The following is a 27,592-nucleotide window of genomic DNA, read 5'->3' on the forward strand; positions in this document are numbered from 1 at the left end:
CTTTGATCAATGTTTTTTTCATCACACTTTATATTTGGTGGCCTTAACTACTATGTACTTACATTTAAATTAATGTAATGTCCCTAACCTTACATGTATCCCACCTCAATAGCAGCAGAAGTGCTTTGCAATAAATTATGAACACAATAAGTACATTGATGTAGGACCTCGGTGAACAGTCACACCAATAACTGCAGAATCAGCTACTTCTGCCAAAGGAATTAAAAGAGCCTATTTCCTCCAATCTGCACAATCTGAACTCCATTAATTATTAACTAAAGAGTAACAATGCTCAGTTGTATGTCTGCATTTAATAGAAGTGACAACGTGATTCCACAACAGAGGACTTTTGTTCCGCCCGCTCATCAGAAAACTAATCAGGAGTTAATCATGTGACGTCGACATCCTGTGTAAGCTTTCTGTCAGCCTTGTTGTTTTCCAATTAAAAGAGTTGACGACATTAACTCTTTTCACAAGATACAAGGACCCTGTGTATCAAGAAGCATCTCATGATCACAACGTATGGAAACCCCTGCAGCCCCACAGGAATCATTAATAATTAATGGACCTCAACACAAAGGATCCATATAAGATCCATCCCATGACTCTGCTTCCTGCTTGGTTGTGAAGTTTTCTACAAACTGAACTTTTCAATAAATGATCTCAAAAGGACAACCATTGAGAAATCTGAAGGTTTAATTATATTCACAAATAATATGTTTTATGTCTTATATATGTTTGATGTGTTCAAATGTAATCGGTGGAAATTTAATCAATGTTTTACTGGTTTTAGCAGATAGTGCTATTAAATGTCTATAAGATATGGAAAGTTTAGTGTTGAACGAAAGCTCATGTTATTTGCTTAAACTTGGAGCTAATGAAATGTCCAAATTCTGTATTGGGTGCATATTATGACACTTAATAAGGTATTCCACAATGGAGTTCTCTCACATGACGATGTCACAGGATGCTTAATCAATGCACAAAGAGAAACAGTACGGGGCATGTCTAAGTTCTGCAACAGCATCCCATTGGAAGATCGCGTCGTGGAATGGACCAAATCCTCTTGGATAAAACCCCAATGCCTGAACTAATTCAGTGCACGCTTCCTTCTTCGCCATGGCTTGAACTACTCCAACGCTGCTAGCGTTCTTGTCATCCAGAACTCAAAACCACTCTGTTGAAACTTCGTGACTGCCAGAAATCTTCGAAGTCTTGCAAACAGCGAAGAAATTCTGAAGCTCTACGTAACCAGTCAACCAACCAATCACCAGGAGGGTTTTCCCAAAAGACGTCATCCAAACGACAGATCTGCAACCAACCCGAGGTGTGGGGATTCCCTGAGACGAGGCAACAAGCAAATCTCCAACTCCGCTTTTCAGCGCAAATGCAAGTAAAACAAACAAACTTCATTCCTTGCTGAAATAAGTGCAGATTGACCTTAAGCAGTAAAGATAAGACACATCTCTGCTTTTGTGATTTTCTTGTTGCGATCTAACGAATAACTTACTCCTGGGACTCCATTCAAATTCTATTATCATCCTCTTCAGTAACTGTGTGTGTGTGTTTGTATGTACGTGTGTGTGTATGTATGTGTATGTCCATTAGGTTTTAGATCCATGTAATAGAGTAGCTCAATAAATTCTTGTTTCATTTATAAAGAAGTATTGTCTTGTGTGGTGTATTTTAAGATTAAACTCTGCCCAGATCCTATGCTACCTAGCTCATAGTTTATAAATAATCATTCTGTTTGTATTCTCATTAAGCCATGAAGTAATATAAACAGAATTGAAAGGATATACTGAATTCTGTGTTCGCTGGACGAACCGTTGATGAAGTATAAACTAATTAAATTTGGAATCAGTTCAATTAGAGCAATTCGAATCTTTAGATTCGATTCTTCTCAAAATAAATGAGCTAATATTTCCTTACATTGATGCAAGTACATAGTAGTTAATGCCACCTAATATAAAGTGGGACCAGAGGAACAATCAGTCAACTGTCATAAATGATCTGATGTAAGAGAGACAACAGATGAGAAAGAAAATATCAAGCAAACATTGTCCTAGAAATTGTTTCATCATTCCAGGTTCTCTCAAAATTATTTATTTATTTATTTGTTTTATTTATGTATGTATTTATTTATTTAATTTAATCCATAACACCTGAACACCAACTTAAACTATGAATGCCGGGAGCACCTGGACAAACACTACATGCATCTTCCTCTGTTAGCTCTCCGTCTTCCCAGCGTGCTTTACTGAGGGTCAGGACACTACTGCGGCTGTAGCGGCCGTCCTGCTCGCTCTCTGCGCTGGTCACAACCCCCTCGGTGACCTCTGAGCCGTCCAGTGTCCAGCTCACCAGCGCCCCCTGTGGAGAGTAAGAGCTGAGCAGGCAGAGCAGTGCGGCTGAGTCTCCAGAGATCTGCAGAGAAGAGGGCGGCAGCAGAGACACTGAGGGCTTCACTGTGGGACCAGCTGCAGGAGACAAACACAACACATTCACAAACACAGAGAAAACACACTGCAGCTCCAGCACTCTTCTGCACTGCAGCATTCACAGCATTTCAACAGGACTTTCAGCAGCAGACATGAGGAGTGCAGTCAAAATCACAACAATCTCATCATTCATCTTATTCAACATCACTGACTGACATGACTGCTTTAATTCCAATAGTTTTTTTTATATATATATCCTGAGATAAAGTTGGGAATTTTATGTTAAATATTCTACTCTTATTTTTTTCTTTTGTTTACACTTCTCAAAATGTGCCATCTTATTCAACATCACTACAGCTGATATATTTAAACAATATACAAACTACACAATCAATATATACATTTAAATTAAACATCATAAATGAAACATACTAATACTGCTTTCAGTTATTTTTATTTTCAAACATAAAGATCTAATATTTTATTGGATATATTCTCTTATATTTTTCTTTACAATTTTTCAAACAACTCCAGCAACAGTTTCAATCTGCTATCTTGTAAGCTCGAATTAAATTATATAATAAGAATAAGAAAACAGTTAAATCAGCATTTCTAAATGTACATATATTTTTTAAATGTTTTTTTTTGTATTAAAAAAAACACTGCTTTATAAGAACAACATGAGATTCAAAATCAGCTACAAAAGTAACTACATCTATATTCAAATGTCACTTTTTTATGTATAAAATCTATAATAAAATATGAAGTATTTATAAACACAGTGTAAAAATGAATGAAGGAAAAACAAACCAGTGATAAACTAATGAACTCTTAGTGAGTAGCATTATGGAAATGTGTTTAGACAAGATTTTTTAACAGGTTTTCACATTTTTTTTTTTTTTTTTTTTAACTAAATTATAATAATTTTATAAAGAAGAATTAAAAAGACAGACTTACCGAGCACCAGTTTAGTTCCTCCACCGAAAGTCCACCACAGTGATACAATCTCATGAAACTGAAATAAAGTCAGTGTCAGTTCATCATTGATTCAGTGATGTCGTCGTCCAGCTCAATTCAGTTCAAATAGTGTCTGTGCAATAAAGTCAACAATATTGCCAGAAATTAAGTGTCCCCAACTAAGCAAGCCAATAATCATAATCAAAGAGTTTATTAATCTCATTTACAATATTGATTCGGTCTGACTTTATGTACCCTATTTTTCTCATTCATTCTCATGTTGTGTACTGACTAACACTTTTTTAAGGACATTTATTTGATGATCTGTGACTGATGTGACCTTTGACCTCTTTTATCATGGATGATGTTGTGGAGTTTATCATAATGATGTTTCTGTTCTTCATATACAGCATATACAGCTCAGTCATTATGATTCACATAAACACCTGCAGCTTCAGACAAATCAATCAGTAGTTTTGAATTTTTCAGATTGACATTGTTTCAGTCTAGACTCATTTGACACAATTATAAGTCCTGATGATCTTTATACAAATGGAAAAAAAAGGCCACATGAAAAGATTTCCCATATAGTGACGTCAACATTAATTCAACATGAAAAAACACAATGGATATAAAATCATTTTTTTTATCTTTTTTTTCTTCATTATTTTTGTTCCCCCTTAGTTACTCTAAATACAGTAAAACTGATTTTTAGATAAAAGTAGTATATAATTTTAGTAATAATGAAACTAGTGCTTTTTATAAATATATATATTTTTTTAAACGGTCTACGCTAATGATATGAACAATCCAATCATTTCAGTGACCTAGAAAAAAAAGAGTCTTTTCTGCATAATGTTGGTCCCTCCTTAGGGTGTGTACTTTCAATTAACAGATATATGAATCGTGCATGACTAGAATATATGAACACATTATTTCTTCAGCTGCACTGGAAAATAAAAATGTTGCATCCACACTGATAGATGTCAATATAAAAACATAATTTAGCCAAACGACAAACAAAACAAAACAAAACAAGTATTTTACAATGAATCAATATGTCATTATCAGTAAATTGTTTAAAAACATTACTCTGAAAGTAAAATATTATGTTAGTTGTCAGCAGCTCAAGGACAAGAAGTCAGAATAAACTGCAAAATGTCTTGATTGCGTATGGTAACCCTCGTTCCCTGAATAAGGGAACGGGGACGTCACATCAGTGACCGACAAATTGGGATATCGCTTCAATAGACCAATCTACTTTGAGTGTAAACTAATGAGCCAATGCACATTGGCATGCAATTATTGCATCCAGCTGCCACTGATCACAGCGTGAGTATAATAAGGCAGCAGGTGCAATGGATTCCAGGTTTTCGCTGAGGAGCCGAGCCGGTGACCCGGTGGCTCAGCAGTATTACAGCAACCGTGGCGACGGGAAGTGACATCTCCTTTCCCTCCTTCAGGGAATGAGGGTTACCATATGTAACTAAAACGTTCCCTTTCAGTCGGTCACTCTTGACGTCACGTCGGTGACCAACGAATTGGGATTCCCTACCAAAGCACCAGGTGCTGCCCTTTCCAGTGCCCTATGTGAGCCGTCTGCACCCCTATTTGATGTAGGCCAGGGCTCGGAACAAGAAGTTCCACTCACCATTGTCAAAGCACTACCTCACTGGGTGGGATTGGATAACACTGGGAAAACGTACCCATTCTGCTTGGAACAGGGTCGCTGCGGAAGCCCCATCCTTCCCGTTTTCGGAAGGAGAAGTCTGCCGGGGGGAAACATGGGTGTATATGGAGAAATTTGAGGTGATTAAAACCCTCTTGGGAAGGCAGAAGTCTGCCGGGGGGAAACATGGGCTCTAAGGCTATACCGTGGACTATACACATACGAGTACCGCTTAGGTCTCAATATGGAACCCAGCCTTCCACGGTTCTCACGGATTCATCATGAAGGCCTGGCGCCGGGAGATGGAGGATCTCAACAGGGTCTACAGTACAGACACTCTGGAGCAGTTTTAGCAAGCTGACAGCTTTGTGTCCAGTCTACGTAGCATACCAATTTGAGGTGAGAACACAGGAGGATACCGGCTCTACACGAAGGCTATAGAATCTAGCGAACATGTTAGGGGTCACCCAGCCCTCAGCTCTACAAATATCTGTCAGCGAGGCGCCACGAGCTCGCAACCTGAACGGGCAGGGCAGACCCTGTGCCTTATAAGCCAAGGTTATGGCATCCACAATCCAGTGGGCCATCCTCTGCTTAGAGACAGCATTCCCTTTCTGCCGGCCTCCATAACAGACAAAGAGCTGGTCTGAGGTCCTGAAGCTTTGTGTCCGGTTTATGTAGCATTTCAATGCTCGGACGGGACAGAGCAAAGCCAGGACTGGGTCTGTCTCTTCCAGGGGCAGCGCTTGCAGGTTCACCACTTAGTCTTTGAAGGGTGTAGTGGGGGCCTCAGGATTACCTGGGAGTCAGCCGGCCCAAAACTCTAGGCACGAATCGTTGACCGAAAATGCATGAAGGTCCCCTACCCTCTTGATAGAGGCCAGTGCAAGCAGGAGCAGAGTTTTCAATGAAATAAACTTTAGCTCAACTGAATGCAAAGGCTCGAATGTGCCCTGCTGTAGTGATTTTAGCACTAGAGTCAGGTCCCCATTTAACCTCCTGGCCCCTCTAAAGAACCTGACAATGAGGTCATGCTTACCTAAAGACTTCCCATTCACGGGGTCATGGTACGCAGCAATAGCGGCAACCTGGACTTTGAGGGTGGAAGGAGCCCTTGCTGCAGAAAGGAAAGCACGAACGCAATCGGGCATCTCCGGGGGGAACACCACTCAACAAACAGGTTTCACTTAAAGGCGTAAGTGTGTCTCGTAGATGGTGCTCTTGCCAAAATGATGGTGTTCACGACCTCCTGGGGTAGGTCACCTAGAACCTTTGCGTCCCATCCAGGGACCAGACATGGATTTTCCAAAGGTCTGGATGCAGGTGCCAAATGTTGCCTGTCTCTGAGTCAGTAGATCCTTCCTCAGTCACGAGGATCACTAGTTTGGGGAAGCAGTTCTGAGTGGGCCAATACGGCGCCACTAGCAAGACTTACTCCTCGTCCTCCCAGACTTTGCAGTGTCTGTGCGAGAAGGCTCACTGGGGGAAATGCATATTTGCGTAGAACAACTGGCAGTGAGAGGTCTCTGGAGAAGCAAACAGGTCTACCTGAGTGGCTCCGGAATGTCTCCAAATCAGCTGGACCATCAGGGGATGGAGTCTCCATTCTCCTGGGAGTATTGCTCGAGACATCTCATCGGCTGCACAGTTGAGCAGGCCCGGAATGTGAACAGCACAAAGTGACCTCAGAACCTTCCAATTCCAAAGGAGGTGGTGGCGGGCGATTTGCTACATGCGACGGGAGTGCAGACCACCTTGTCAGTTGATGTACGCTCGCTGTGTTGTCCATTCAGACAAGCACGTGCTTGCCTCGTAAGTGACCTTTGAGATGGTTCATGGCAAGGCGCACTGCTAACAAATCTAGGCAATTGATGTGCCAATGCAGCTGCGGGCCCGTCCAAACCCCTGAGACTGCATGCCTGTTGTACGTGGCCCCCCAGCCGGTGGTGGAGGCATCCGTGTGAACCACGGCATGCCTGGAGATCTGCTATGGGGCACCCCTGCCCGGAGGAAAGCATGATCTGACCATGGGGTGAGGGTTTGGCAACAGGCCGGTGTAACTTGGACCCAGTGAGTGCCGCGCTTCCACACCCACCTCGGGACTCAGCCATAAAGCCAGTGCTGGAGCAGTCTCATATGTAACACGTCAAGCAGCAGAATCTTCATGGGACAGCTCTCCCTCCGATGCTGAGATCAACATCTGGTCGGGGGGAGGCCCACTGGATACCGCTGGTACGCTCTTTGAAGAGGGCCCAGCGCGTTCCGTGGGTTGCTCCACTGGATCGGAGGTGCAAGAGGAGTGATGGTCCCCAGAGGGTTGGATCCCTGCGGGGTTTGCTACCACTGCTACATCCTCAAACCGCCCGCGCTACTGCTTGAAGTGGTTCTCATCTGTTGGCCACCAGAACAAGCCCCAGATCGTGGCAATGGGGGGTCCGCCCCCTGAAGGTAGCGGAGCCTGGTTCACAGCTCCGAGATGGTGATCTTCCCACAGTGGGAACATGACTCATCCACAAAGGCCACCTCAGCGTGCTTGATGCCCAGACACGTTAGGCAGCGATCGTGACCATCACCCATTGCCAGGTAACGACGGCAGCCAGCAACCCACTCCACTCAGGAACGACCACAGCTGAAGCGCCATCTCACCAACACACTAAGCTTACAAGAGCGTGCTGAACTCGTCGTTCACAGCTAGGCACAGTTTGAGCAGAATGATACTAACGCGGCTCCGAAGCAAAAAGCTGATATGCATAGCACCTGCTGCCTTATTATACTTACGCTGTGATCAGCAGCAGCTGGATGCAATAATTGCATGCCAATGTGCATTGGCTCGTTTACACTCAAAGTAGATTGGTCTATCAAAGCGATATCCCGATTCGTCGGTCACCATCGTGACGTCGAGAGTGACCGACTGAAAGGGAACCAGCAGTATACTCAGTCCTTAAAGCCATAAGTTACCCAAAAATAAAATTATGTCTTTATTTACTCACCCTCAAGTTGATCCAAACCTATATACCTGTTTCTTTCTTCTCTTGAACACAAAATAAAAAAAATCTGCTCGGATCTGCAGATTTGCTTTATCCAACATCAAGAAGATCAGCCCCTTTTTTTCAGAACATGCTTCACATCTCCCTGTTCAAGCTCTTGTTCTGTCCAGGTTGGACTGTTGCAATGCTCCCTTGGCAGGTCTTCCAGCCACTTTTATCAAACCTTAACAGCTAATCCAGAATTTTGCTGCAAGATTAATCTTTAACAAGCTGAAAAGAATGCACGTCACACCTCTGTTTATCAATTTGCACCGGCTACCAATAGAGAATAGCTGCTCTCATAAAATTCAAGGCATTAATGTTTGCCTGCAAAACCTCCACTGGCTCTGCACCCCTTTACCTAAATTCATTACTTCAGAGTTAAGTGCCCTCTAGAAGCTTGTTTTCTACAAGTGAACATCGCTTTATTGTGCATCTCAAAGAGGCACAAAATCACTTTCACAGACTTTTAAATCGAATGTTTGCTCCTGGTGGAATGACCTTCCAAATTCAATCTGAGTAGTATTTAGCCACTAACACTAGCTTTTCTAAAATCTTTTTGTATTCTATCTATTTGTTTTCTTTTTATTTATTATACAATTAACAAAAGCAAAAAAAGTCCTCTAACACTAGCCTGCTCTAATCATTTTTCTATTCTATCTGTTTTCTTTGTATTTATTATATAACTGAAAAAAACCTTGCTACGTATACTGCGTTAAGCTAACTAAGACTTGTTATAGCACTTGCATATTAAAAAATAAAGATAAAATAAATAATAATGATAAAGATAAAGATAAAAGCATCTGCTAAATGACTAAATGTAAATGTAAATGTAAAAGAAGGCAACTATAAGCATTTCCACAACCATACATACACTAGCCGCGTTTCCACTGTCGGGCTTAAAGCGGGCGTGCTAGTGCGTGCCACTGTCACTTCTGGGGCTTGATTGTGCCTCATCAGGGCTTCATTCAGGCCTGCGGCCAGGGATTTTTTGGCCCGCCGAAAACCTTGGGCCAAAGCGGGCCAGACTGGGCTTGAGGAGTGGCTATGAACAAAGGCGGAGTTTCTTCGCGTCTGGAGAGTGTAAAAGACTATGCACGCTAAACATTATAAAATTACCATAATAAACGGTAAATGGTAAATGCAACCACTTGAAGAAATCAGACATCAGCTTCTTATTCTCTATCACAATTGTGTATTTATTTAGTAACATATTTTATCTGTCATAAGTCTCGTCTCGAGAGTTTAGCTCCGCGTAGCATGTCATCAAAATATAATAATGATTTTTGTTCGGGAGCTTTTATAAAAATAGAGTTATTATCATTCATTCCAAATGTGACGTATATAGGCTACTGTGGCTACAAATAAACAGAAACAGTCTCGACTGAATAAGCAGGCTATTTTCATAAGCGTTAAAAAATAAATAAATAAAATAGTAATACATTTATTTCTGTGTAATTAATTTTGAGTCCTGATAAATTGATTCATTATGCTCAATGTATCACTTATAGTAAAACATCGAGAGGCGTGTAAAGGGCGGGTTTTAGTGACGCGCAGCGGAGCTCCTGGCCCGACTGTGGAAACGCTGCGCTATTCTGGCCTCGTGCTACTGGCCCGAGGCTATTAGCCCCGCCCGGCCCGTTTTAAGCGCTGGCTCGCACTGGCCCGACAGTGGAAATGCGGCTACTGACTTCCATAGTATGGAGATTGTTTACAGCTCTCTTTCAGTCGGTCACTCTCAATGTCACGTCTCCGTTCCCTCCTTCAGGGAGCGAGGGTTACCATATGTAACCGAGACGGTGCTGATTGTAACGTGGGAGCCGATGAGATGTGAGGGGTGCAGATCCATGTACAGGCTTTTATTTAGAAACATAGTCAAACACAAGCAGGGTCAAACAATGGCAAACAGGTATGTTGAGGCCAAGACACAAGAGTATTCTGAGAGCATGCGTGGGTCGTCGATCGGCGAACAATATCCAAAGGGCTTGACAAGAGGGGTAATCCGAGTACACAAACAATAGTCCAGGCAGGGGCAAACAGAGTCCAAACAGCAAGACAATAGAGAAAAATCCAAAAACAGGCAAAAGATCAAGGCAACGAGGCAAGGAACAAGACTGGGAAATGGGAAACGGGAAACTAGGAAGTGCTTGGTAAGGTAGCTAGGCTAAACAATATTTAGCGCCGAATGGTGGCGTGAGACTAATTTATATAGTGTGTTTTATTGATAGCAGCTGTGTGTGACTGGTTTCAGGTGAGCTTATGATTAGAGCAATGGAGCATGGGAAATGTAGTCCAGGGTGATGTGTAACAGTCAGTGTAGTGTGAAAGTCCATGTGAAGAGCAGGTGACCTCTGGTGGTGAGTGAACAGAAGTTTACAGACCGGATCATGACACTGGTTTTTATTCCAGGGAATGTAAGTGAATCAAGGATGGATAGTGTGATGTGCAGTTAAATTTATTTCAACATAAACTGATACATTTTATTTCATATGTTCTTCATATACAGTATTATTTATAGCTGCTATTTCACAAAAAGCACAATGTTACATGTAAATAGGCATTTTTTACAAAGAAATAATTACTAATAGGCAATAAATGAATCTCTACAATTTTCAGATTTTGAGACCAATTAATTGTCTTTTTAAAATGTTAATGAATATATCAGTAAGTTAGTCCGTGTTTAATGTTTAGCATATTCACCGCTGATCAGTGGTATGATCTACAGTCTTCCGATAAATTATTTATACAGAGAGGGTTCCATTTGCATTGTCAGCACATGCTTCAGTGCTCTGAGAGTGTTTATAGTGCTGTGAGTTTAACACTTCATGACTGAGAGCAGAACAGAACACAATCTTCATCATCACACAAGACACAACAACAACAATGAACAACATCATCATCCTCATCTGGACACTAAGAGTCCGTCAGTCAGAGTCACAGTGACTGCACTGATACAGCTGAGAGACACTGCAGCTGCTCTACAACACAATCACACACAACACTGATCAACACAAACACACACAACACTGATCAACACAAACACACACAACACTGATCAACACAAACACACACAACACTGATCAGTGAACAAACACTAATAACCCAATATAATTTCTGTTAATAGAAATATTGTATTTCTGAAGAGAATGAGTCAGTGTTTTTAATATGATCATCATGTTTTAGGTGTAATTTATGATTGCTGTCAATCAAACTGAACAGACTGCATTCAGTCACTTCTGCTGTCTGGACGTGATGCTTTCCATTTGACCCACAGAAAGATTTACATTCTCACACAATTACTGTCAGAACGATTTGTTCTGTATTTGTGATCATAGATTTTTATGATTTTACTCACATTGTGTGCTCCAAGGTGGAAAATAACCTGTAGAATGTACTCAAAGTACATTTGTACATTTGCATCCAAAAAATGCTTATTTGAAGTGCATTAAAATATATTAAACTGCATTTTAATATATTTCTAAAAAAGCATGCTAATAAATATATGCTTAGTTGATCTTTTAAAGGGTTGGTTGATTGCGATTTCACTTTTTTAACGTTAGTTAGTGTGTAATGTTGCTGTTAGAGCATAAACAATATCTACAAAGTTACAAAGACGAAAGGTCAATTCAAAAGGACATTTCATCTTTTAAAATTCTGGCAGTTTAATGCTATCCTCTTCAATAATATCCTCTGCTTCTCAGTCGGACTCAAACTGATAAGTAAAGGATAATGTACATCCAGCCAGTTGTTATCTCAGAATAAACCCCGACAGGGTGATCAGGACCCTGATGTGAAGCAGAGGCTGTGCATGTGATAAAGCAGTCTTTAAATACTACAGTGTCTGAACGGCAAGCCTTCAGCTGCTGAAAATACAAGTCACACTCAAAGAAGTGACAGTCCACTTGAAGATGAAAATGTGACATTTATACTCTTCTGTTTCTTTGTTTGGTTCAGTCATTTGTAGGCTTCGGCTTGTAAATATGCTGTTCACTTCTGCATTTTGTATTTCAGTAACTTTTTTTGATGCTTATATATTCAATGTTGTTATATTCATAGTGTTATTTTCAGTAATACAGGTAATGAATGAAATGTTCTACAAATGGATAAAAAGAGGTCTGCCATAGCATTTCACTGATCTTTCATTTATTATGTATTTTAGTCAAGATATTATATATGCTGCTTTACTTTTTTAATGTATTCTAGCATTTTATGTTTATGTTTAATCATTTATTTTGAATGATTTTTAGACATTTAATACCATTTTGAATACTGAAAAATGAAATGTTTTTGTTACTTGACATGTTATTGAATCAAATTAAAATTAAGTATTAAAATAATATTTGGTCCCACTTCATACTTGGTGGCCTTAACTACTATATACTTAAATAAATAAATAAATAAATAATTTGTATTGAAATTTGTATTGAAAAACACTTTTGCTTCTATTGAGGTGGGATATGACTGTTAGGGACAGGTTTGGCAGTATGAGCAGATTCAAGGGTGGGTTTAGGTGTAAGGGTCCACCGTGTAAACTATAAATGTATTTACAAAAATTAAAATTAAAAATAACTACATGCAGGTTTTGTTTGTTTGTTTGTTTGTTTGTTTGTTTATATAAGTGCAATGTAAAAACGTGTGAACACAATAAGTGCATTGTATCAAATTATTAATTTTGAATGTAAGTACATAATAGTTAAAGCCAAAATATGCTTAATATATTTATTGTTTCAAAATAATACATTTAATATGCATTTAGCATAGCATAATTTAAATATGCTAAGTATGTCCAAAAAAGCACAATTTAAATATATTTCCTTTGCATCTGGGCTGCAGGACTACAGCAGAAGTGAAACTGGTGTGTTTCAGTTCAGATCATGTAACCAATCAAACAGTGACTCTGGGAGTGTGGGCTGAAAATCCCATTTGCATTGTCAGGGTGGAGTTGATTGTGATCCTCTCAGAATAGAGCAGCTCTGTCTCCAGAGACCATGTTCAACCCCCAAGAACTTTATTTGACTAGATTTACTGCTACTGATCGAGCTTCTGAAAAGCACCTGGACAAACACTACATGCATCTTCATCTGTTAGTTGAATGATGTTGTCAGACACAAATGGAGTTTGTTGAGAAGCTTTATTGAATGTTGCAGCAAACACAGCAGATTGAAAGATCAGCCAGTGCTTTGACACTAGAGCTCTCTTTCAGTATTGAGTTGTAAATGACTACAGCTGCAGCACTAGACTCATGTGAATCCTGCCTGACACAGGACACTCAGATACACTCATCTTCAGGAGAGAGCAGCGCTCACTGGAGAAACATCAGCACTGCGAGCGACTAACAGCGACTCTTGTGGAACAAGGCCTCATGAGGAGCTCCATCATGTGTTACTCTGCAGACGTACAGCTCTCCCGCTTCCCAGCGTGCTTTGCTGAGGGTCAGGACACTACTGCGGCTGTAGCGGCCATCCTGCTCGCTCTCTGCGCTGGTCACAACCCCCTCGGTGACCTCTGAGCCGTCCAGTGTCCAGCTCACCAGCGCCCCCTGTGGAGAGTAAGAGTTGAGCAGGCAGAGCAGTGCGGCTGAGTCTCCAGAGATCTGCAGAGAAGAGGGCAGCAGCAGAGACACTGAGGGCTTCACTGTGGGACCAGCTGCAGGAGACAAACACAACACATTCACAAACACAGAGAAAACACAAACACTACATACATTTCAATGAAATCTCACAAATAAAACAAAACATATTAAGATATTTACTGCTTTAATCCCAGTAGATTTATATCCCTAAATTATGTCTTTGTATTTTAGTTAAGTGAGATGTTTGACTCAATTTCAAACAGAGATTGTGTGACTACAAATGATATCACTAGAATTAAAAATTAATTAACAGGGTTTTTTTTTTTTTTTTTTTTTTGTATAAACTGTGCTTGTATTAAAATGCACTGAATTATAAGCACAACATGAGCAAAAGAGATTAAAAATCATTGATTGATCTATAGAAAGTAGCTCCATTTCCTTTTTATAATATTTTTCTTTTTATTTTAAATCTCTTTTTTATGTATAATATATATATGTGATAAATGATAAAATCAAGAGTGAGCCACATTATGAAAAAGTGAATAATTCAGTTATTCTGAATATCTAAATGTCACAATATTTTAGATTAAATATTTACTGTAAAACTATATTTATAAAATGTGTAACACTTTGTAACAAGGTTCATAAGTTAACATTAATTTATGCGTTATTTAATATTAACTAACGATGAGCAATACATTTGTTACAGTATTTATTAATCTTAGTTAATATTGATTATTAAAGGTTCAACTGTTCATCGTTAGTTCATATTAACTCAGGTCCATTAATTAATATTAGCAGATAAAACTTTGGATTTTAATACTGTATTAGTAAATAATTAATATGCGATAGTCTGAGATTAATAAATGCTTTACAATAATTTTTCATTGTTAGTCCACAGTAACTAATGTATTTAACTAATATTAACAAAAGAAACATTATTGTTACCAAAATATTATTGGTAGAAAAAAAATCTGGTTCAATAATAAAAAAAAAAAAATACATATATACATAAACAGTAATTATAATAATTGTACGCAATACAAATAATAAATCTGTAAAACAGATATTAATAGAGACTTACCGAGCAGCAGTTTAGTTCCTCCACCGAATGTGTACCACAGTGATACAATCTCATGAAACACTCGTACAAAAACCTCTATTCCACTCGAGTGAACACAAACTCCAGCAGAGAGAGAAACACTTCGCCTGACAACAACTCTAAATAATATAGGTTTTGAAAAATGATTTTCAAATGTAAAAACTCCTTCACACAAAATCTTTTTTAAAATGTAAAAATGTATTTCTGTCTCACAAGGCAACATGACACTGACTCACCACTTAATTAATATTGATATTTGACATTAATCTATATTAACTGTGCAATCTTGTTTTAAAGTTATTCAGTTGAAATCAATTTATCATTGTGTCAACGTGTAATTCATCTTGCTTATAATGTTTCATAAAGTGTTGTATTCTTCTTATTCCCACCCTTGACTTGAAAACACTCACTCGCAACAAAAATGGTGTAAAGTACAGTAATGAGATGAAGACTTAAATCAGAGATTTAGAAATAGCTGCTTCATTCTCAGTACCGCCGCTGCCTATACGCAGAGTACGCAGTCTGCGTAGGGCACCAACTCCCAGGGGGGGCACCATCCCAGCTGCTCAAAAAAAAAAAAAAAAAAACACTTGACGCGCCATTCCCCCATCCGCGCTCGCGACCGCTTGCGCCTCGTGTTTGCTGCTGAATGCCAATGATCATAACTGATGGATGGACATCTATGCCAGTGAAAAGACATCAGCAATCCGCCGCAGAGAAAAAAAAAAAAAAAAAAAAAAAAAAAAGGAAAGAAAGAAAGAAAAGATGAAAACGAAGCCCGTGCATAACTTCCAGGCACATTCATAATCCTGTGAAACGTTTTTGGCTGTTGATGTTAATAACGTGTTTAATGTCGGAAATAATTTCACCATCACCAACACATCTAATATTCTCTCTGAGTTTCCATGTTCCTTTACAAAAATTAGCCATGGTTTTAAAACGAATAACACCAAAACCTATCATTCTTTTCCGCAAATTAACCATGTTTTTGTTACTTCAAATAATAATTTACAAAGAAGTATTAAGATACAATTTTCAGATTTTTTTGTGTGGTTATAAAAAAAACAGACCTAAGCCAACAATAGCCTTTAAAATGACTTAAAATGCATTATATAAAAACAATGAGGCAATAATGACTGGTTAATAAGGCTGTTAAAATACATAATGTAGGCTAATAAAAAATAAACAATTTATGTACATTACATGTTATTACAAATGCCTGCAAAGGGAGCCAAAGGCCTGGTTGTTGCTGCTGTTACACTTACAGGAGGATCAAATCCTTGTTGGCCAAACATTTAAGTCAAATATTCACTTAATCTTTCATTTTTGGCCAGCTTTTTGCTATATGATGACACAGCCTCTATAATTTCTTCAACAGAAACATGTGGACATCACAACCCTTACAAAACTACTTAATTTTCTTTTGTATGATTTCTGAATGCTTGAGACTATAAAATTAATTAGACAACTCTATTAATAAAGTCATATTTTGACCCCTATAGTAGATGTTTTTTTTTTCTTCCATAATATTTGAGGGGGGGCACAACAATACAATCCTGCTTAGGGCACCCCATTTGGACAGCAGCGGCCCTGTTCATTCTACATAATGGTGGTCCTCCCTCGTGAATATCATACGATATAATATAAATATAATAAATTAATCATGGGTCAGAAATATTTCTGAAGAGGGTGATTCTAAAAAGAATGCTGGATTCAGTGTAAAGTTCTTATTTTTATATGCTATACTTTATTTAAAGGTGATGTTGTTGAAGTGTAATTACATAATACCTGAATAATATTAATTACTATATACTTACTGTAAGGATTTGATTGGGGTGTTGGTTTAATTACTCAAAATTATGCATAATTTACTGTTGTTGTTGTTGTTGTTGTTAAAGTACATGTAACAGTTGTAACAATATCTCCTTAAAATAAAGCTGTTGTAAATCCTGCCCACTTCTTTGCATCGTCAGCACATGCTTCAGTGCTCTGAGAGTGTTTATAGTGCTGTGAGTTTAACACTTCATGACTGAGAGCAGAACAGAACACAATCTTCATCATCACACAAGACACAACAACAACAATGAACAACATCATCATCCTCATCTGGACATTGCAGCTTTTATTCAAGGTGATATTACTTTTTGATATGAATTTGCTATTGTTGTTGTTTTTTTAATCAGTATACCAATATTCTGCTATAAAGGTGATTTACTAACAAACTGACTTTCTTTTCTCTTCTTCAGCCTCCAGCGGAGTCACTCTGACTCAACCTAAAGTTAAAACTGTCCAACAGGGTCAAACAGCTACAATAGAGTGTAACATAGATGTAGGGATATACTATAGCAACTTAGCCTGGTATCAGCAGAAACCTGGAGAAGCTCCTAAACTCCTCATTTATTACATAAAGACCCTCCAGTCAGGAACTCCATCTAGATTCAGTGGCAGTGGAACAGCAAATACTGGAAAAGATTTCACTCTCACCATCAGTGGAGTCCAGACTGAAGATACAGGAGATTATTACTGTCAGAGTTACCACTATATCAACAGTAAAGATGTGTTCACACAGTGATAAAGAGTCGTACAAAAACCTCCGTCAGTCAGAGTCACAGTGACTGCACTGATACAGCTGAGAGACACTGCAGCTGCTGATGGAGGTTATTTCTTATAACAGTCTCATTTAGTTAAAATATGTTTAAGTCTTGTACTGATTTATGAGTCTTTCTGGATCTTTAATGTGTTACACACTCATAGCTTCACCATTGATGTATTTAATTCATCATTCAAAATGTTCCACCATTAAACAATCCAATGAAATCTGACGATACTTACAGCATGCAGTGAAACAGCAGCCAGAGTCCTCGTGTCCTTTCAATCCTGAATTACACGAAATGAGATCTGCATAACATCTCCTTCTGCGTGTCATAGAACATTAAAATTATAGCTTGATTGGAAATAACTCGAAGATATTCTGCTCACAAGTTATATTTACCTTTGTTTTTCAATTTGATAAATGTTTTACTGGGAATGGTGGAAATATTATATATTATAATGTATTGTAATAGTTATTATTATAATGAATGAACTGAGACTTGTCATGGCACTTGTATACTGTTGTTGTTCTCTCGTTGGTCTGATTGCTTCTATTGTTCTCATTTGTAAGTCACTTTGGATAAAAGCGTCTGCTAAATGATTAAATGTAAAATGTAAATGAATTTTATATTTTAACATTGAAAGTCTTCCCAAAAGTCACTTTCACTTTTCACTTTCAAAGAAGCATTTGAAAAGCAAGAAAAAAAATCATGAGGAAGTCAGTTTTAATATGATATTCAAATAACCAAATAAAAGGCTGAAATAATTTGCTTTTAATTTAAATTCATTCTTGGTTCATAAAAGTATTCAAAAGACCCCTGTATGGCTGTATTATGAAGAAAGAGACAGGTTTGGTGTTGATGTTAACAGCGGGGCTTGTCTCCCTCTGCTGGTTTGGTGTTAAAGAGTCTCTTGAGGCAGTAGAGCTGCAGGTATCCAGCGGTGATGATGACCAGACTCTGCACAGCAGACCAGCTGGTCACATAAGTGGAGTTGGACTGAAGCAGGTAGAAATCGGTGCCGTGTCTCATTCGCTCGTATTAATAATGACGCCACATGTGGAAGACAAACCTCTGCAGCCTGCTGCTGCTTTCCTACATGAAGATTTGAGAAATGTGAATGAAATTTAACTTGGTATGTCAAAATTAAATAAATTGCTCAAAATGTCATTTTATTCAAGTGTGGAAATATATATATTTTTATTTTATTTTTACTTTTTTTACCAAACAACTAACATACATACATGTATGGAAAAAAAGTGTTTTTTAAGTGTTTTCTGTCAAAACATAACCAGTTCTATTAAATTTTTAATAAAGAAATAAATGAATAACTACAGTTGTGGCCAAAAATATTGCCCCCCTTGGTAAATATGATCAAAAAGGGCTGTGAAAATTCATCTGCATTGTTAATCCTTTTGGTCTTTCATTTAAAATATTCACAAAAATGTATCCTTTCATTGGATAAGAATTTAAAATGGGGGGAAATATCATTATGAAATAAATGTTTTTCTCTAATACACATTGGCCACAATTAATTTATTCAATACTTTTTGAAACCTCCATTTGCCAGTTTAACAGGTCTAAATGTTCTCCTATAATGCCTGATGAGGTTGGAGAACACCTGACAAGAGATCAGAGACCATTCCTTCATCCAGAATCTCTCCAGACCCTTTAGATTCCCAACTCCATGATGGTGCTTCTCCTCTTCAAATCACCCATCTCAGTTTCAGTAGGGTTCAGGTCAGAGGACTGGAATGGCTATAGCAGAAACTTGTTTTGTGCTCAGTGACCCATTTCTGTTGTTTTTGAGGTTTGTGTTTGGGTTATTGTACAGTTGGAAGATTCAAACATGGCCCATTATAAGATTTCTAACAGAGTCAGTCACTTACTGATTTTTAATCTGTTGGTATTTGATAGAATCCATGATGCCATGTATCTAAACAAGATGTCCAGGACCTCCAGCAGAAATATAGGCCCACAACATCAAAAATACAGAAGTATATTTCATTGTACACATGGGGTACTTTTTTTTTCTTTGTGTTCACTAAACCCATCTTGAGTGTTTGCTGCTAAAAAGCTCATTTTTTAGTTTCATCTGATCATAGAAGCCATTCCCATTTAAAGTTCCAGTCATGGCTGATAATTGAATATGCTTTAGTTTGTTTTTGAATGAGCGAGGAGAATTTTTTAACCCTCCCAAACAACATGTTGATGTAGGTTCTGTTTGACAATTTTTTAAAAAGTTTTTCTGAACCAGAGACTCATCTATTTTCAGCAATTCTCCAGCTGTGATCCTTGGAGAGTCTTTAGCTACTCAAACTCTCCTTCTCTCCACACATTAGGACGATATAGATACACGTCCTCTTCCAGGCAGTTTTGTACCATTTTCTGTTGGTTGGAAATTCTTAATTATTGCTCTGATGGTGGAAATGGGAATTATCACTGCTCTAGCTCTTTTCTTAAAGCCACTTCGCCAATTTGTGAAGCTCAATTATCTTTTGCTGCACATCATAAATATATTCTTTGGTTTTTCTCATTGTGATGGATGATTAAGGGAATTTGGGCTTTGTTTTCCCTCCTCTTTATATTTTTGTGAAACAGGAAGCCAGAGCTGGATGACTGGGAATATACTTCATTGTCTGTTGTTTGCTCCTCCTGCATATATATATATTTTGAAATGCAAGAAAAAAAAATCAAAACAAAAAAAATAACAATATAGATTAATGATAAATGGCTGTCATACAAATTTATTGAAAAAATAAAAATAAAAAACTTAAATCATACATGTTCGCAAGATCATTACCGATTTGAGATGTTTTAGCTGGACACTCTTTTAGAATTTATTCCATTTGCAGGTGTTTTCTTGGTTCATTTTGAGGAATCAAAGCCATAAAGATTAATATATAATAAATAAAAAAGTGCATTTATTTGGTGATGTGGACTGCAATCACTGAAATACTGTATTCCTGCAATTTACTTGATTTTCTATTTCCAATGTTACAAGTACAGTATGTCTCCTGTAATTTCATCAGCAATGTTAAACATCTCTTTTTATTTTCATTTTGTAAACCAATCAAAAGTTAACAAATCTTAAGTTAAAAAATTGTTTTGATAAAAATGCAAATAAAATAAAATGAAATAATAATGAAAAAGTGCATTTATTTGGTGATGTGGACTGGACTCACTGAAGTGAGTTTGCTGCAGTGTAGCATGCTGTTGTTTGAAACATTCATTATTGTTTATTACACACTCTTTCACACAGTGTGATCTGATGTTTCTGATTAATTTCTGCCTCTTCACACATATGGGAGGGTCAGATTTTGGCAATGATGACATCCTTGGGCTGACAGGCCAGGCTGCTGCTGCTAGTGTAATGTTGTGAGGAATGTTTTCTGGACCCATGTGGGCCTGTTAACACCGATCAGTCATCACCTGAATGCCAAAAACTAGAGTATTGTTCCTGACCATGTTTCTCTCGATTTCTGACCTGTCTGCTGTGACACAGAGACTGAGTTTTGCAGTGTGAAATGTCATTTAACCCAACCAATCAGGTTTTGAATGTATCACTATGCCTTTAGGTTCAGTATCTTTAAGTTTGCTTTCAGAAGTACCAATGTGAACACTAAGCGGTCCAGAACCAAATGTAACATTTGCCTTTTTCGGATGAACCAAACGAACCGAACTACAAATGTGAACACCCTTAATTTAGTTTCAATTTGATTCTAGCTCTGTGTTTAATCTTACTCCAATTAAGTTTTACATCAGTCCTGAACAAGCACATTATTATAACAGACTCACTGACTCGTGATCAAGTCTCACCAGTAACTTATTGTCTGGCTCATCTGATTCTCTCATCTGATTTTCATGATGAATCATCCACAGATCAACAGTTGATTCAATCATTCAGAAGGTCAGTATGACTGCTGAGAGTCTCAGTGTGAACAAACCTCATCTCTCCATTAGTCTCCATTAGACTCATTTCAGAGAATAAAGAGTCAAACAGTCAAACTCATATTTGAGTGATTGTGTTCCTCTCAGAATAGAGCAGCTCCATCAGCAGATGTTCAGCGTCCTCACAGGAGCTTCATGAGACAGTAAAACTACACAGAGTCAACACACAGAGAACCAATAGTGATCTGTTTCAGTGTTTGAGCTTCAGAATCTGACTACACAGAATAGATTCATAATTTCCTTCATCTGCAGGTATTTTCATGGTTCACTGAGTGACATTTGATTATAAAATATGAGCTTGAGTTCTGGGGCCTCATTTATAATAACGTGCATATAATTTTCTGAAATTTCTCTACGAGTGATTTATAAAACCAAAAAATAAATAAATAAAAAATACACACAATTTTTTTTTTTTTTCTAAATGCATTAATCTTTATAAATCTCAGTTCATTTTAAATACAAGCACAATATGATTGAATCAAACACATCAACCTACAGAATGTTCAGAAATATGATTTTATGATTCAGAAGAAGTACAGCACGCATCACCATTAACAAGAAAATCCAGATGTGTTCATATTCAGGAAGTCATTAATACCTGTGATATAATTTTCATAAAGCATAATATTAATGAATATTGTGACTGTCTATTTTTACTTTATTATTATTATTATTATTATAACCTTAACAATTTTATAAATGTTGAATTATTTTGATGGTATATATATGTGTACAAATTTGTACTAATGCTCTTATGAACAGATAAAAATATTTTCACATCATTTCTCATCATTTGTCTTTGAAAACCCCAATTTGTTCCTCACTTTTATGATGAATCCTACCTCATTTAGGATTCGATCATACTTTCATTTTAAAAATGAAGCTTGTGACAAATTCAAAAAGACAAAAAATGAGTCAAAGACATAAAGATAAAATATTGTTTTATTGTTTTATCTAACTGAAATTTGATTAAATATAAATAAAATTTCATTCATCTGTGCCTTTATTTTGACTTCTGTAAATATTAATCAGCTGTGCCTTTATTTTGACTTCTGTAAATATTAATCAGATTAATATTAGTCTAATATATCTTTGAACAAAACCACCAGACCATCATTAAACACCTCAAGATCTGAACATTTAACTCTTAAATATGTTTAGAAAGCAGATGATCTTTAATATTATTAGTTTTTTATTAAGCCAGTAAAATAATTAAACACTCACTGTAGAGAGTGTCTGTCTGATTTATGAAGCTCATTATCATCATAGTATTCAAAATGTTATTGTTTTGTAGAACATGAACAGATCTGAGACTGACAGCTGCCTGTTCTGTGTATGAAGAGCATTTACATACAGAGACACTTTGCATGAGAGTGTTTATAGTGCTGTGAGTTTAACACTTCATGACTGAGAGCAGAACAGAACACAATCTTCATCATCACACAAGACACAACAACAACAATGAACAACATCATCATCCTCATCTGGACTCTGACGCTCTGCATTCAGGGTAAATATCTTATAATAAATCACAAACTATACTAAAACTTTTCATATACTGTGGGACTGGTATGATATATTATAATAATAATATTTTATCAAAATATTCACTAAACAACTAAAATGTCTTATTTCAGAGATCTGGGGACAAATGACAGTGACTCAGAATCCAGCAATAAAATCCATGAGTCAAGGAGAAACTGTTACTATCGGCTGTAAAACCAGTCAGACACTTTCTAGCTGTAGTTACTGTGTGTCTTGGTATCAGCAGAAACCTGGAGAAGCTCCTAAACTCCTCATATATTACACAAGCTGACCACAGTCTGGAACTCCATCTAGATTCAGTTACAAAAAACCCCGAAATGATTTCTCTCTGACCATCAGTGGAGTCCAGACTGAAGATACAGGAGATTATTACTGTATGAGTGTAAACAAGATCAGTGGTAGCTGGGTGTTCACACAGTGATAAAGAGTCGTACAAAAACCTCCGTCAGTCAGAGTCACAGTGACTGCACTGATACAGCTGAGAGACACTGCAGCTGCTGATGAGAGGATCACAAACAAGTTACAAATTTAATTCCAAATTTAATTAATTATTTTATTAATTTTTTAATAAAATACCTTAGGTGGATTATAATTGTACACTCAACTATACAGTAGATGGACGTACAACACTCTTTGATCAATGTTTTTTTTCATCACACTTTATATTTGGTGGCCTTAACTACTATGTACTTACATTTAAATTAATGTAATGTCCCTAACCTTACATGTTTCCCACCTCAATAGCAGCAGAAGTGCTTTGCAATAAAATATGAACACAATAAGTACATTGATGTAGGACCTCGGTGAACAGTCACACCAATAACTGCAGAATCGACTACTTCTGCCAAAGGAATTAAAAGAGCCTATTTCTATGGCGTTATTTCCCTGTCAAATGTCGAGAGCGCATTATTGTAGCGCGAAAGTACATTCATATAATGTGCTCGCGCGAATCTCTCTGCTCGCGCGCGGAATATAATGTGCAAGCGCGAATCTCTCTGCTCGCACGCGGGAACTGGGCGCGCGCTCTCAGATACACGTTGCTCTTGTAAGAATTTTCTCTGGGCTCGCTCAGAGAGTCTGCCTGCACTTAAAACGTGTTCAGTGCAATCGCGAATCTCTCCTCACTGCATGAAAAGAGCTGTATACGGACAAATACGGGATGGGAAATCTCTGCTAAACTGTAGGTTTCCCAGATAAATGAGGCAGAGTGCTTGGAAAGGTAATACACAGAAGTAAACTCGTGAAACATCCAGAAACCTTACGTATGTGGATGTATATAGGAACTGGTGGAAGTTTCCAGGAATCCTTACAGCTTGTTGTGAGGAGGGGTGGGTGTGAGGTGTGAAGGGCTTTTTATATGTTAATGACCCCCAGGTAGAGGGGCCTTTTCTGTTTTCAGATCTGGGTGGGGGGGGGGTAACAATGTCTCATAAAGACAGCACATACAGTATTGTGGAACATAAAAACTGTGTTTGCTAAATACGTTTATTATTAATATAATTTAATCAGTCTATTTAAGAAACTTAGCATCATTCAAATGAACTGAAATTCAATGGACACAATTACCATTTTAATACGTGAAAATTATGTCTCTGACTTTTCATGTTTAATGTAGTCTAGAGGAATGCAACAAATGTTATTTCAGAATATATATTTCCAACACTTTGAAAACATATCTCCAACTGCCCTATGTCAGTATGTTGTGCACGTATCTCTCAATGCTGCATTCATTGTAATAAAAGAAGCAGTTCAAATGAGACATTTTGTTTACAAAAAAACATCATGTAACACATTTTGCTAGCTAGGATGTTGATAAATTCAGTACCATATTCATAAGTCAGTGAAATTTAAAAACTGCTTGTTTTTGCTGATGTCTCATGATTTGAAGTTCACTGTTTCTATTGTTATTATGATTCTACCCTAACATTTCATTAAATCTTTTAAAATAGAAACAAAGAAAATCAATAGACAGGTCCATTATCTAAAAGTCTTTCACATGTGAATGCAAAACATGTTGGGTGATACAGACTGACAAACTCGGGTAAAAATATCTCTAGTCCAGAGGCGCCGAAACTAGGGCACGCAGGCCAAAGTTGGTCTTTTATAATATATCCGTGTCACATTTGTCCCTGGGCCACAAAACATAAGTAAACCCATAAGTAGCACATGTAGGTTATGTTTGTAGCATTAGCAATAGCCAACAATACATTAAATGGATCAAAATAATTGATTTTTCTGTTGTTAAAAAATATTAGGATATTAAAAAAAGTTCCATATAAAAATAATAGTAATGTAAATATATTTATTGGTGTTTGTGTGAAGATCACTACATTTATCAAAAATATATTTATCATTAGTAGCCTAATATTTGTTGCTAAGGACTTCATTTGGACAACTGGGGATTTTCTAAAAAAAAAAAATGTTTTTTATTGTTGTATCTCTGCCAAATATTTATAAAGTAAAACTCAAAAAAAAAAAAAAAAAAAAAAAATGTACCCGTATGACTGGTTATGTGGTCCAGGGACACATATTATAAATTTTATGTAAGTTTAATTGCTATATCAAAATAAACTTATGGTATATCATATCAAGCGACACAGCCAAGCGACTATCTGCAACACACCCTTATCCCCTAAACACGCTTGTTAGTAATATAATTTAATTTGTTATTTTGACTGTTGCAAAAATGTTCTCAAATAAACAGTCAATAGACATGATTACCTTTTTAATGTGTAAAAATTACTTTATATGTCTGACTCTTCATGGGTTACATTAGTCAAGAGGAATACAACAAACATTGTTTTAGTATATCAAGAAAAAGGTTTATTGTAAAGGTTGACATTTACAGATAATGACAAAAAAATGAAAATAGACATTAACAATGACAAAACAAATTTTCTAAATCTCTACCACAGTGCATAGTGGAATTACAACCGAGACCTTCTCTTTAGTGTGACTTAACTGCACGGTTGATGTACTAAGTACACATCTGCCTTCAATACGCTCCACAGGGAGAAATGCTGCAGCAGTATCAGTCTGTTGTTCCGGCCATTATGTCGGTGACGTAAGGGAATGCAACCAATGACATTACAGTATCATTCGCGCGAACACAATTTAAATTGTTGGCATTGTGTACGGAAGTCATTTTTTTTTGCGAATTGCGACTTGGTGAAACTGACTATTGTTTGTGATGGCGTGTAAAAGAAACCTGAGTTTTACTACTCCCGTGAGTAATAGGGCTTTGCAACCAGCAGCAAGCCCACTGAGCATAAATGATTTTAATGAAACAGCTGATCTCCGGTCAGAACGCTTTGTCTCGTAAGCTTGAGGGTTTGATGGAGAAGCAAGCTGCAAACACTGTTCTTCTCGAAGATGCTATCCAGCGTCTTTGTGCTCTTGAGCGAAAGTTTGAATAGCAAAGACTGCAAGAGGAACAAAGACCGCGGGAAGAGCCATTACATAAAAGGATAAAGAGGGCGCACAACGTGGGCATTGGGGTAAGTAGAGTTTTATTTTAGCGGACAATATAGTAGTAAAGATATGTATAATAAAGGCTAGATGTTTGGCCCGCACCGCATTTGGCGGCCATCTTACCACGGGGAGCTCGCTCGCTCACTCGTAGTATTGTGTTTTAATGGTGCATGCACTTTTATATAACAATAACTTGCTCCATTTTCTACCGATTTTCAAACGGTTTGGTTTGTTATAAACGTTAGAGATGAACCTATGACACTTAGGGTGGCCATTCGTGTCAGTCCCGCTGGACACGCCCGAACATGTTTTCAGGTGCGTTCTCCGGAAGTCGTGTTGGTCGACCGCATACGTCATCGAGGTTCTCACATTTCAGTTAAAATACATTAGAAAATTAAGATTTATATTTTTTAAGACATACAGTCATTGTAGTTTCATTCTTACCTTGAAATGTAACGGTTGCTTTTCTGAAATTGAACCCGAAATATTAAACCTTGATGACGTATGAGGGTCAATTATTTTTGACCCTTTCGTTGTTGTAGTTGTCCGGCCTTTTAACAGTTTGTCACGTCTGTAAGTTACACAACATCGTTTGAAAACTTTTGTTTCCAGCCAATGTAACGTTATGTGTGCATGTATTAAAGCGTTTTCATTCAATGTTACAGGAAGCTGTAAGGCGCCTTCACAATTCGGAAAAACAACCCACATAAATATGATCCACAAACTGGGTAAGACTGCTGTTTTTCTGCTATGTTTATTTGGCCTTTGTGGGCCATGCTATTTATGGGGTTTTACATATTCCTTTTAAATGTATTTAATGACACACTTCTCTCTTTTCACACAGAATAAGTTCGCCTCGTAACCAAGCAGTCATGACTTATCTGCTAGAGGAATTGAAAACAACTTTTGCAGATGCAGACCCTGAGTGTATACAAGGTAATTTTAAAATGTTTGTTTAACAATTTTAATGTCCATAATTTTAGTCTCTTATAATTTTGTCCATCTTATGATTTCAATAGTGTAGTTTCTGTCACTTATCTGAATTTTCTTTTATTCAGCGTGTTGCAAGACATACTTTGAAACACTTCGGAGAAAGTACAATTTGTCTCAGCCAGAAAAGTCCCAGCTAAGAGATGCCATTAAAACAGGAGCTAAAAACCGACATTCATCAACTTGTCTTTAAAGGGATAGTTCACCCCAAATTGAAAATTCTGTTATTTTCTTCTGATAACCACAAAAGAAAATATTTTTAGGAATGTTTGAAATC

General features: G+C 37.4%; 2 long non-coding RNA genes, 1 pseudogene and 1 gene segment (V, D, J or C); 2 read left to right on the forward strand and 2 right to left on the reverse strand.

The window, feature by feature from the left end:
- LOC109089733 overlaps nucleotides 1-27,592 on the reverse strand; it is a 300,753-nt gene that overhangs the window by 39,943 nt on the left and 233,218 nt on the right.
- LOC109056326 overlaps nucleotides 1-27,592 on the forward strand; it is a 134,023-nt pseudogene that overhangs the window by 16,190 nt on the left and 90,241 nt on the right.
- On the reverse strand, nucleotides 2,346-3,654 carry LOC122142352. Its single transcript, XR_006158559.1, has 2 exons — nucleotides 3,399-3,654; nucleotides 2,346-2,480 (listed from the first exon to the last, which is right to left on the reverse strand). It is a non-coding gene; the product is annotated as an uncharacterized LOC122142352 (long non-coding RNA).
- LOC122142354 lies at nucleotides 26,204-27,540 on the forward strand. 2 transcript variants are annotated; one of them, XR_006158561.1, is made up of 3 exons: nucleotides 26,204-26,351; nucleotides 27,170-27,261; nucleotides 27,384-27,540. It is a non-coding gene; the product is annotated as an uncharacterized LOC122142354 (long non-coding RNA). The 2 variants fall into 2 exon arrangements; XR_006158562.1 differs by lacking the exon at nucleotides 26,204-26,351 and adding an exon at nucleotides 27,020-27,053.

The sequence above is a fragment of the Cyprinus carpio genome, chromosome B25 (genome assembly GCF_018340385.1).
Source record: "Cyprinus carpio isolate SPL01 chromosome B25, ASM1834038v1, whole genome shotgun sequence".
Taxonomy (NCBI): domain Eukaryota; kingdom Metazoa; phylum Chordata; class Actinopteri; order Cypriniformes; family Cyprinidae; genus Cyprinus; species Cyprinus carpio.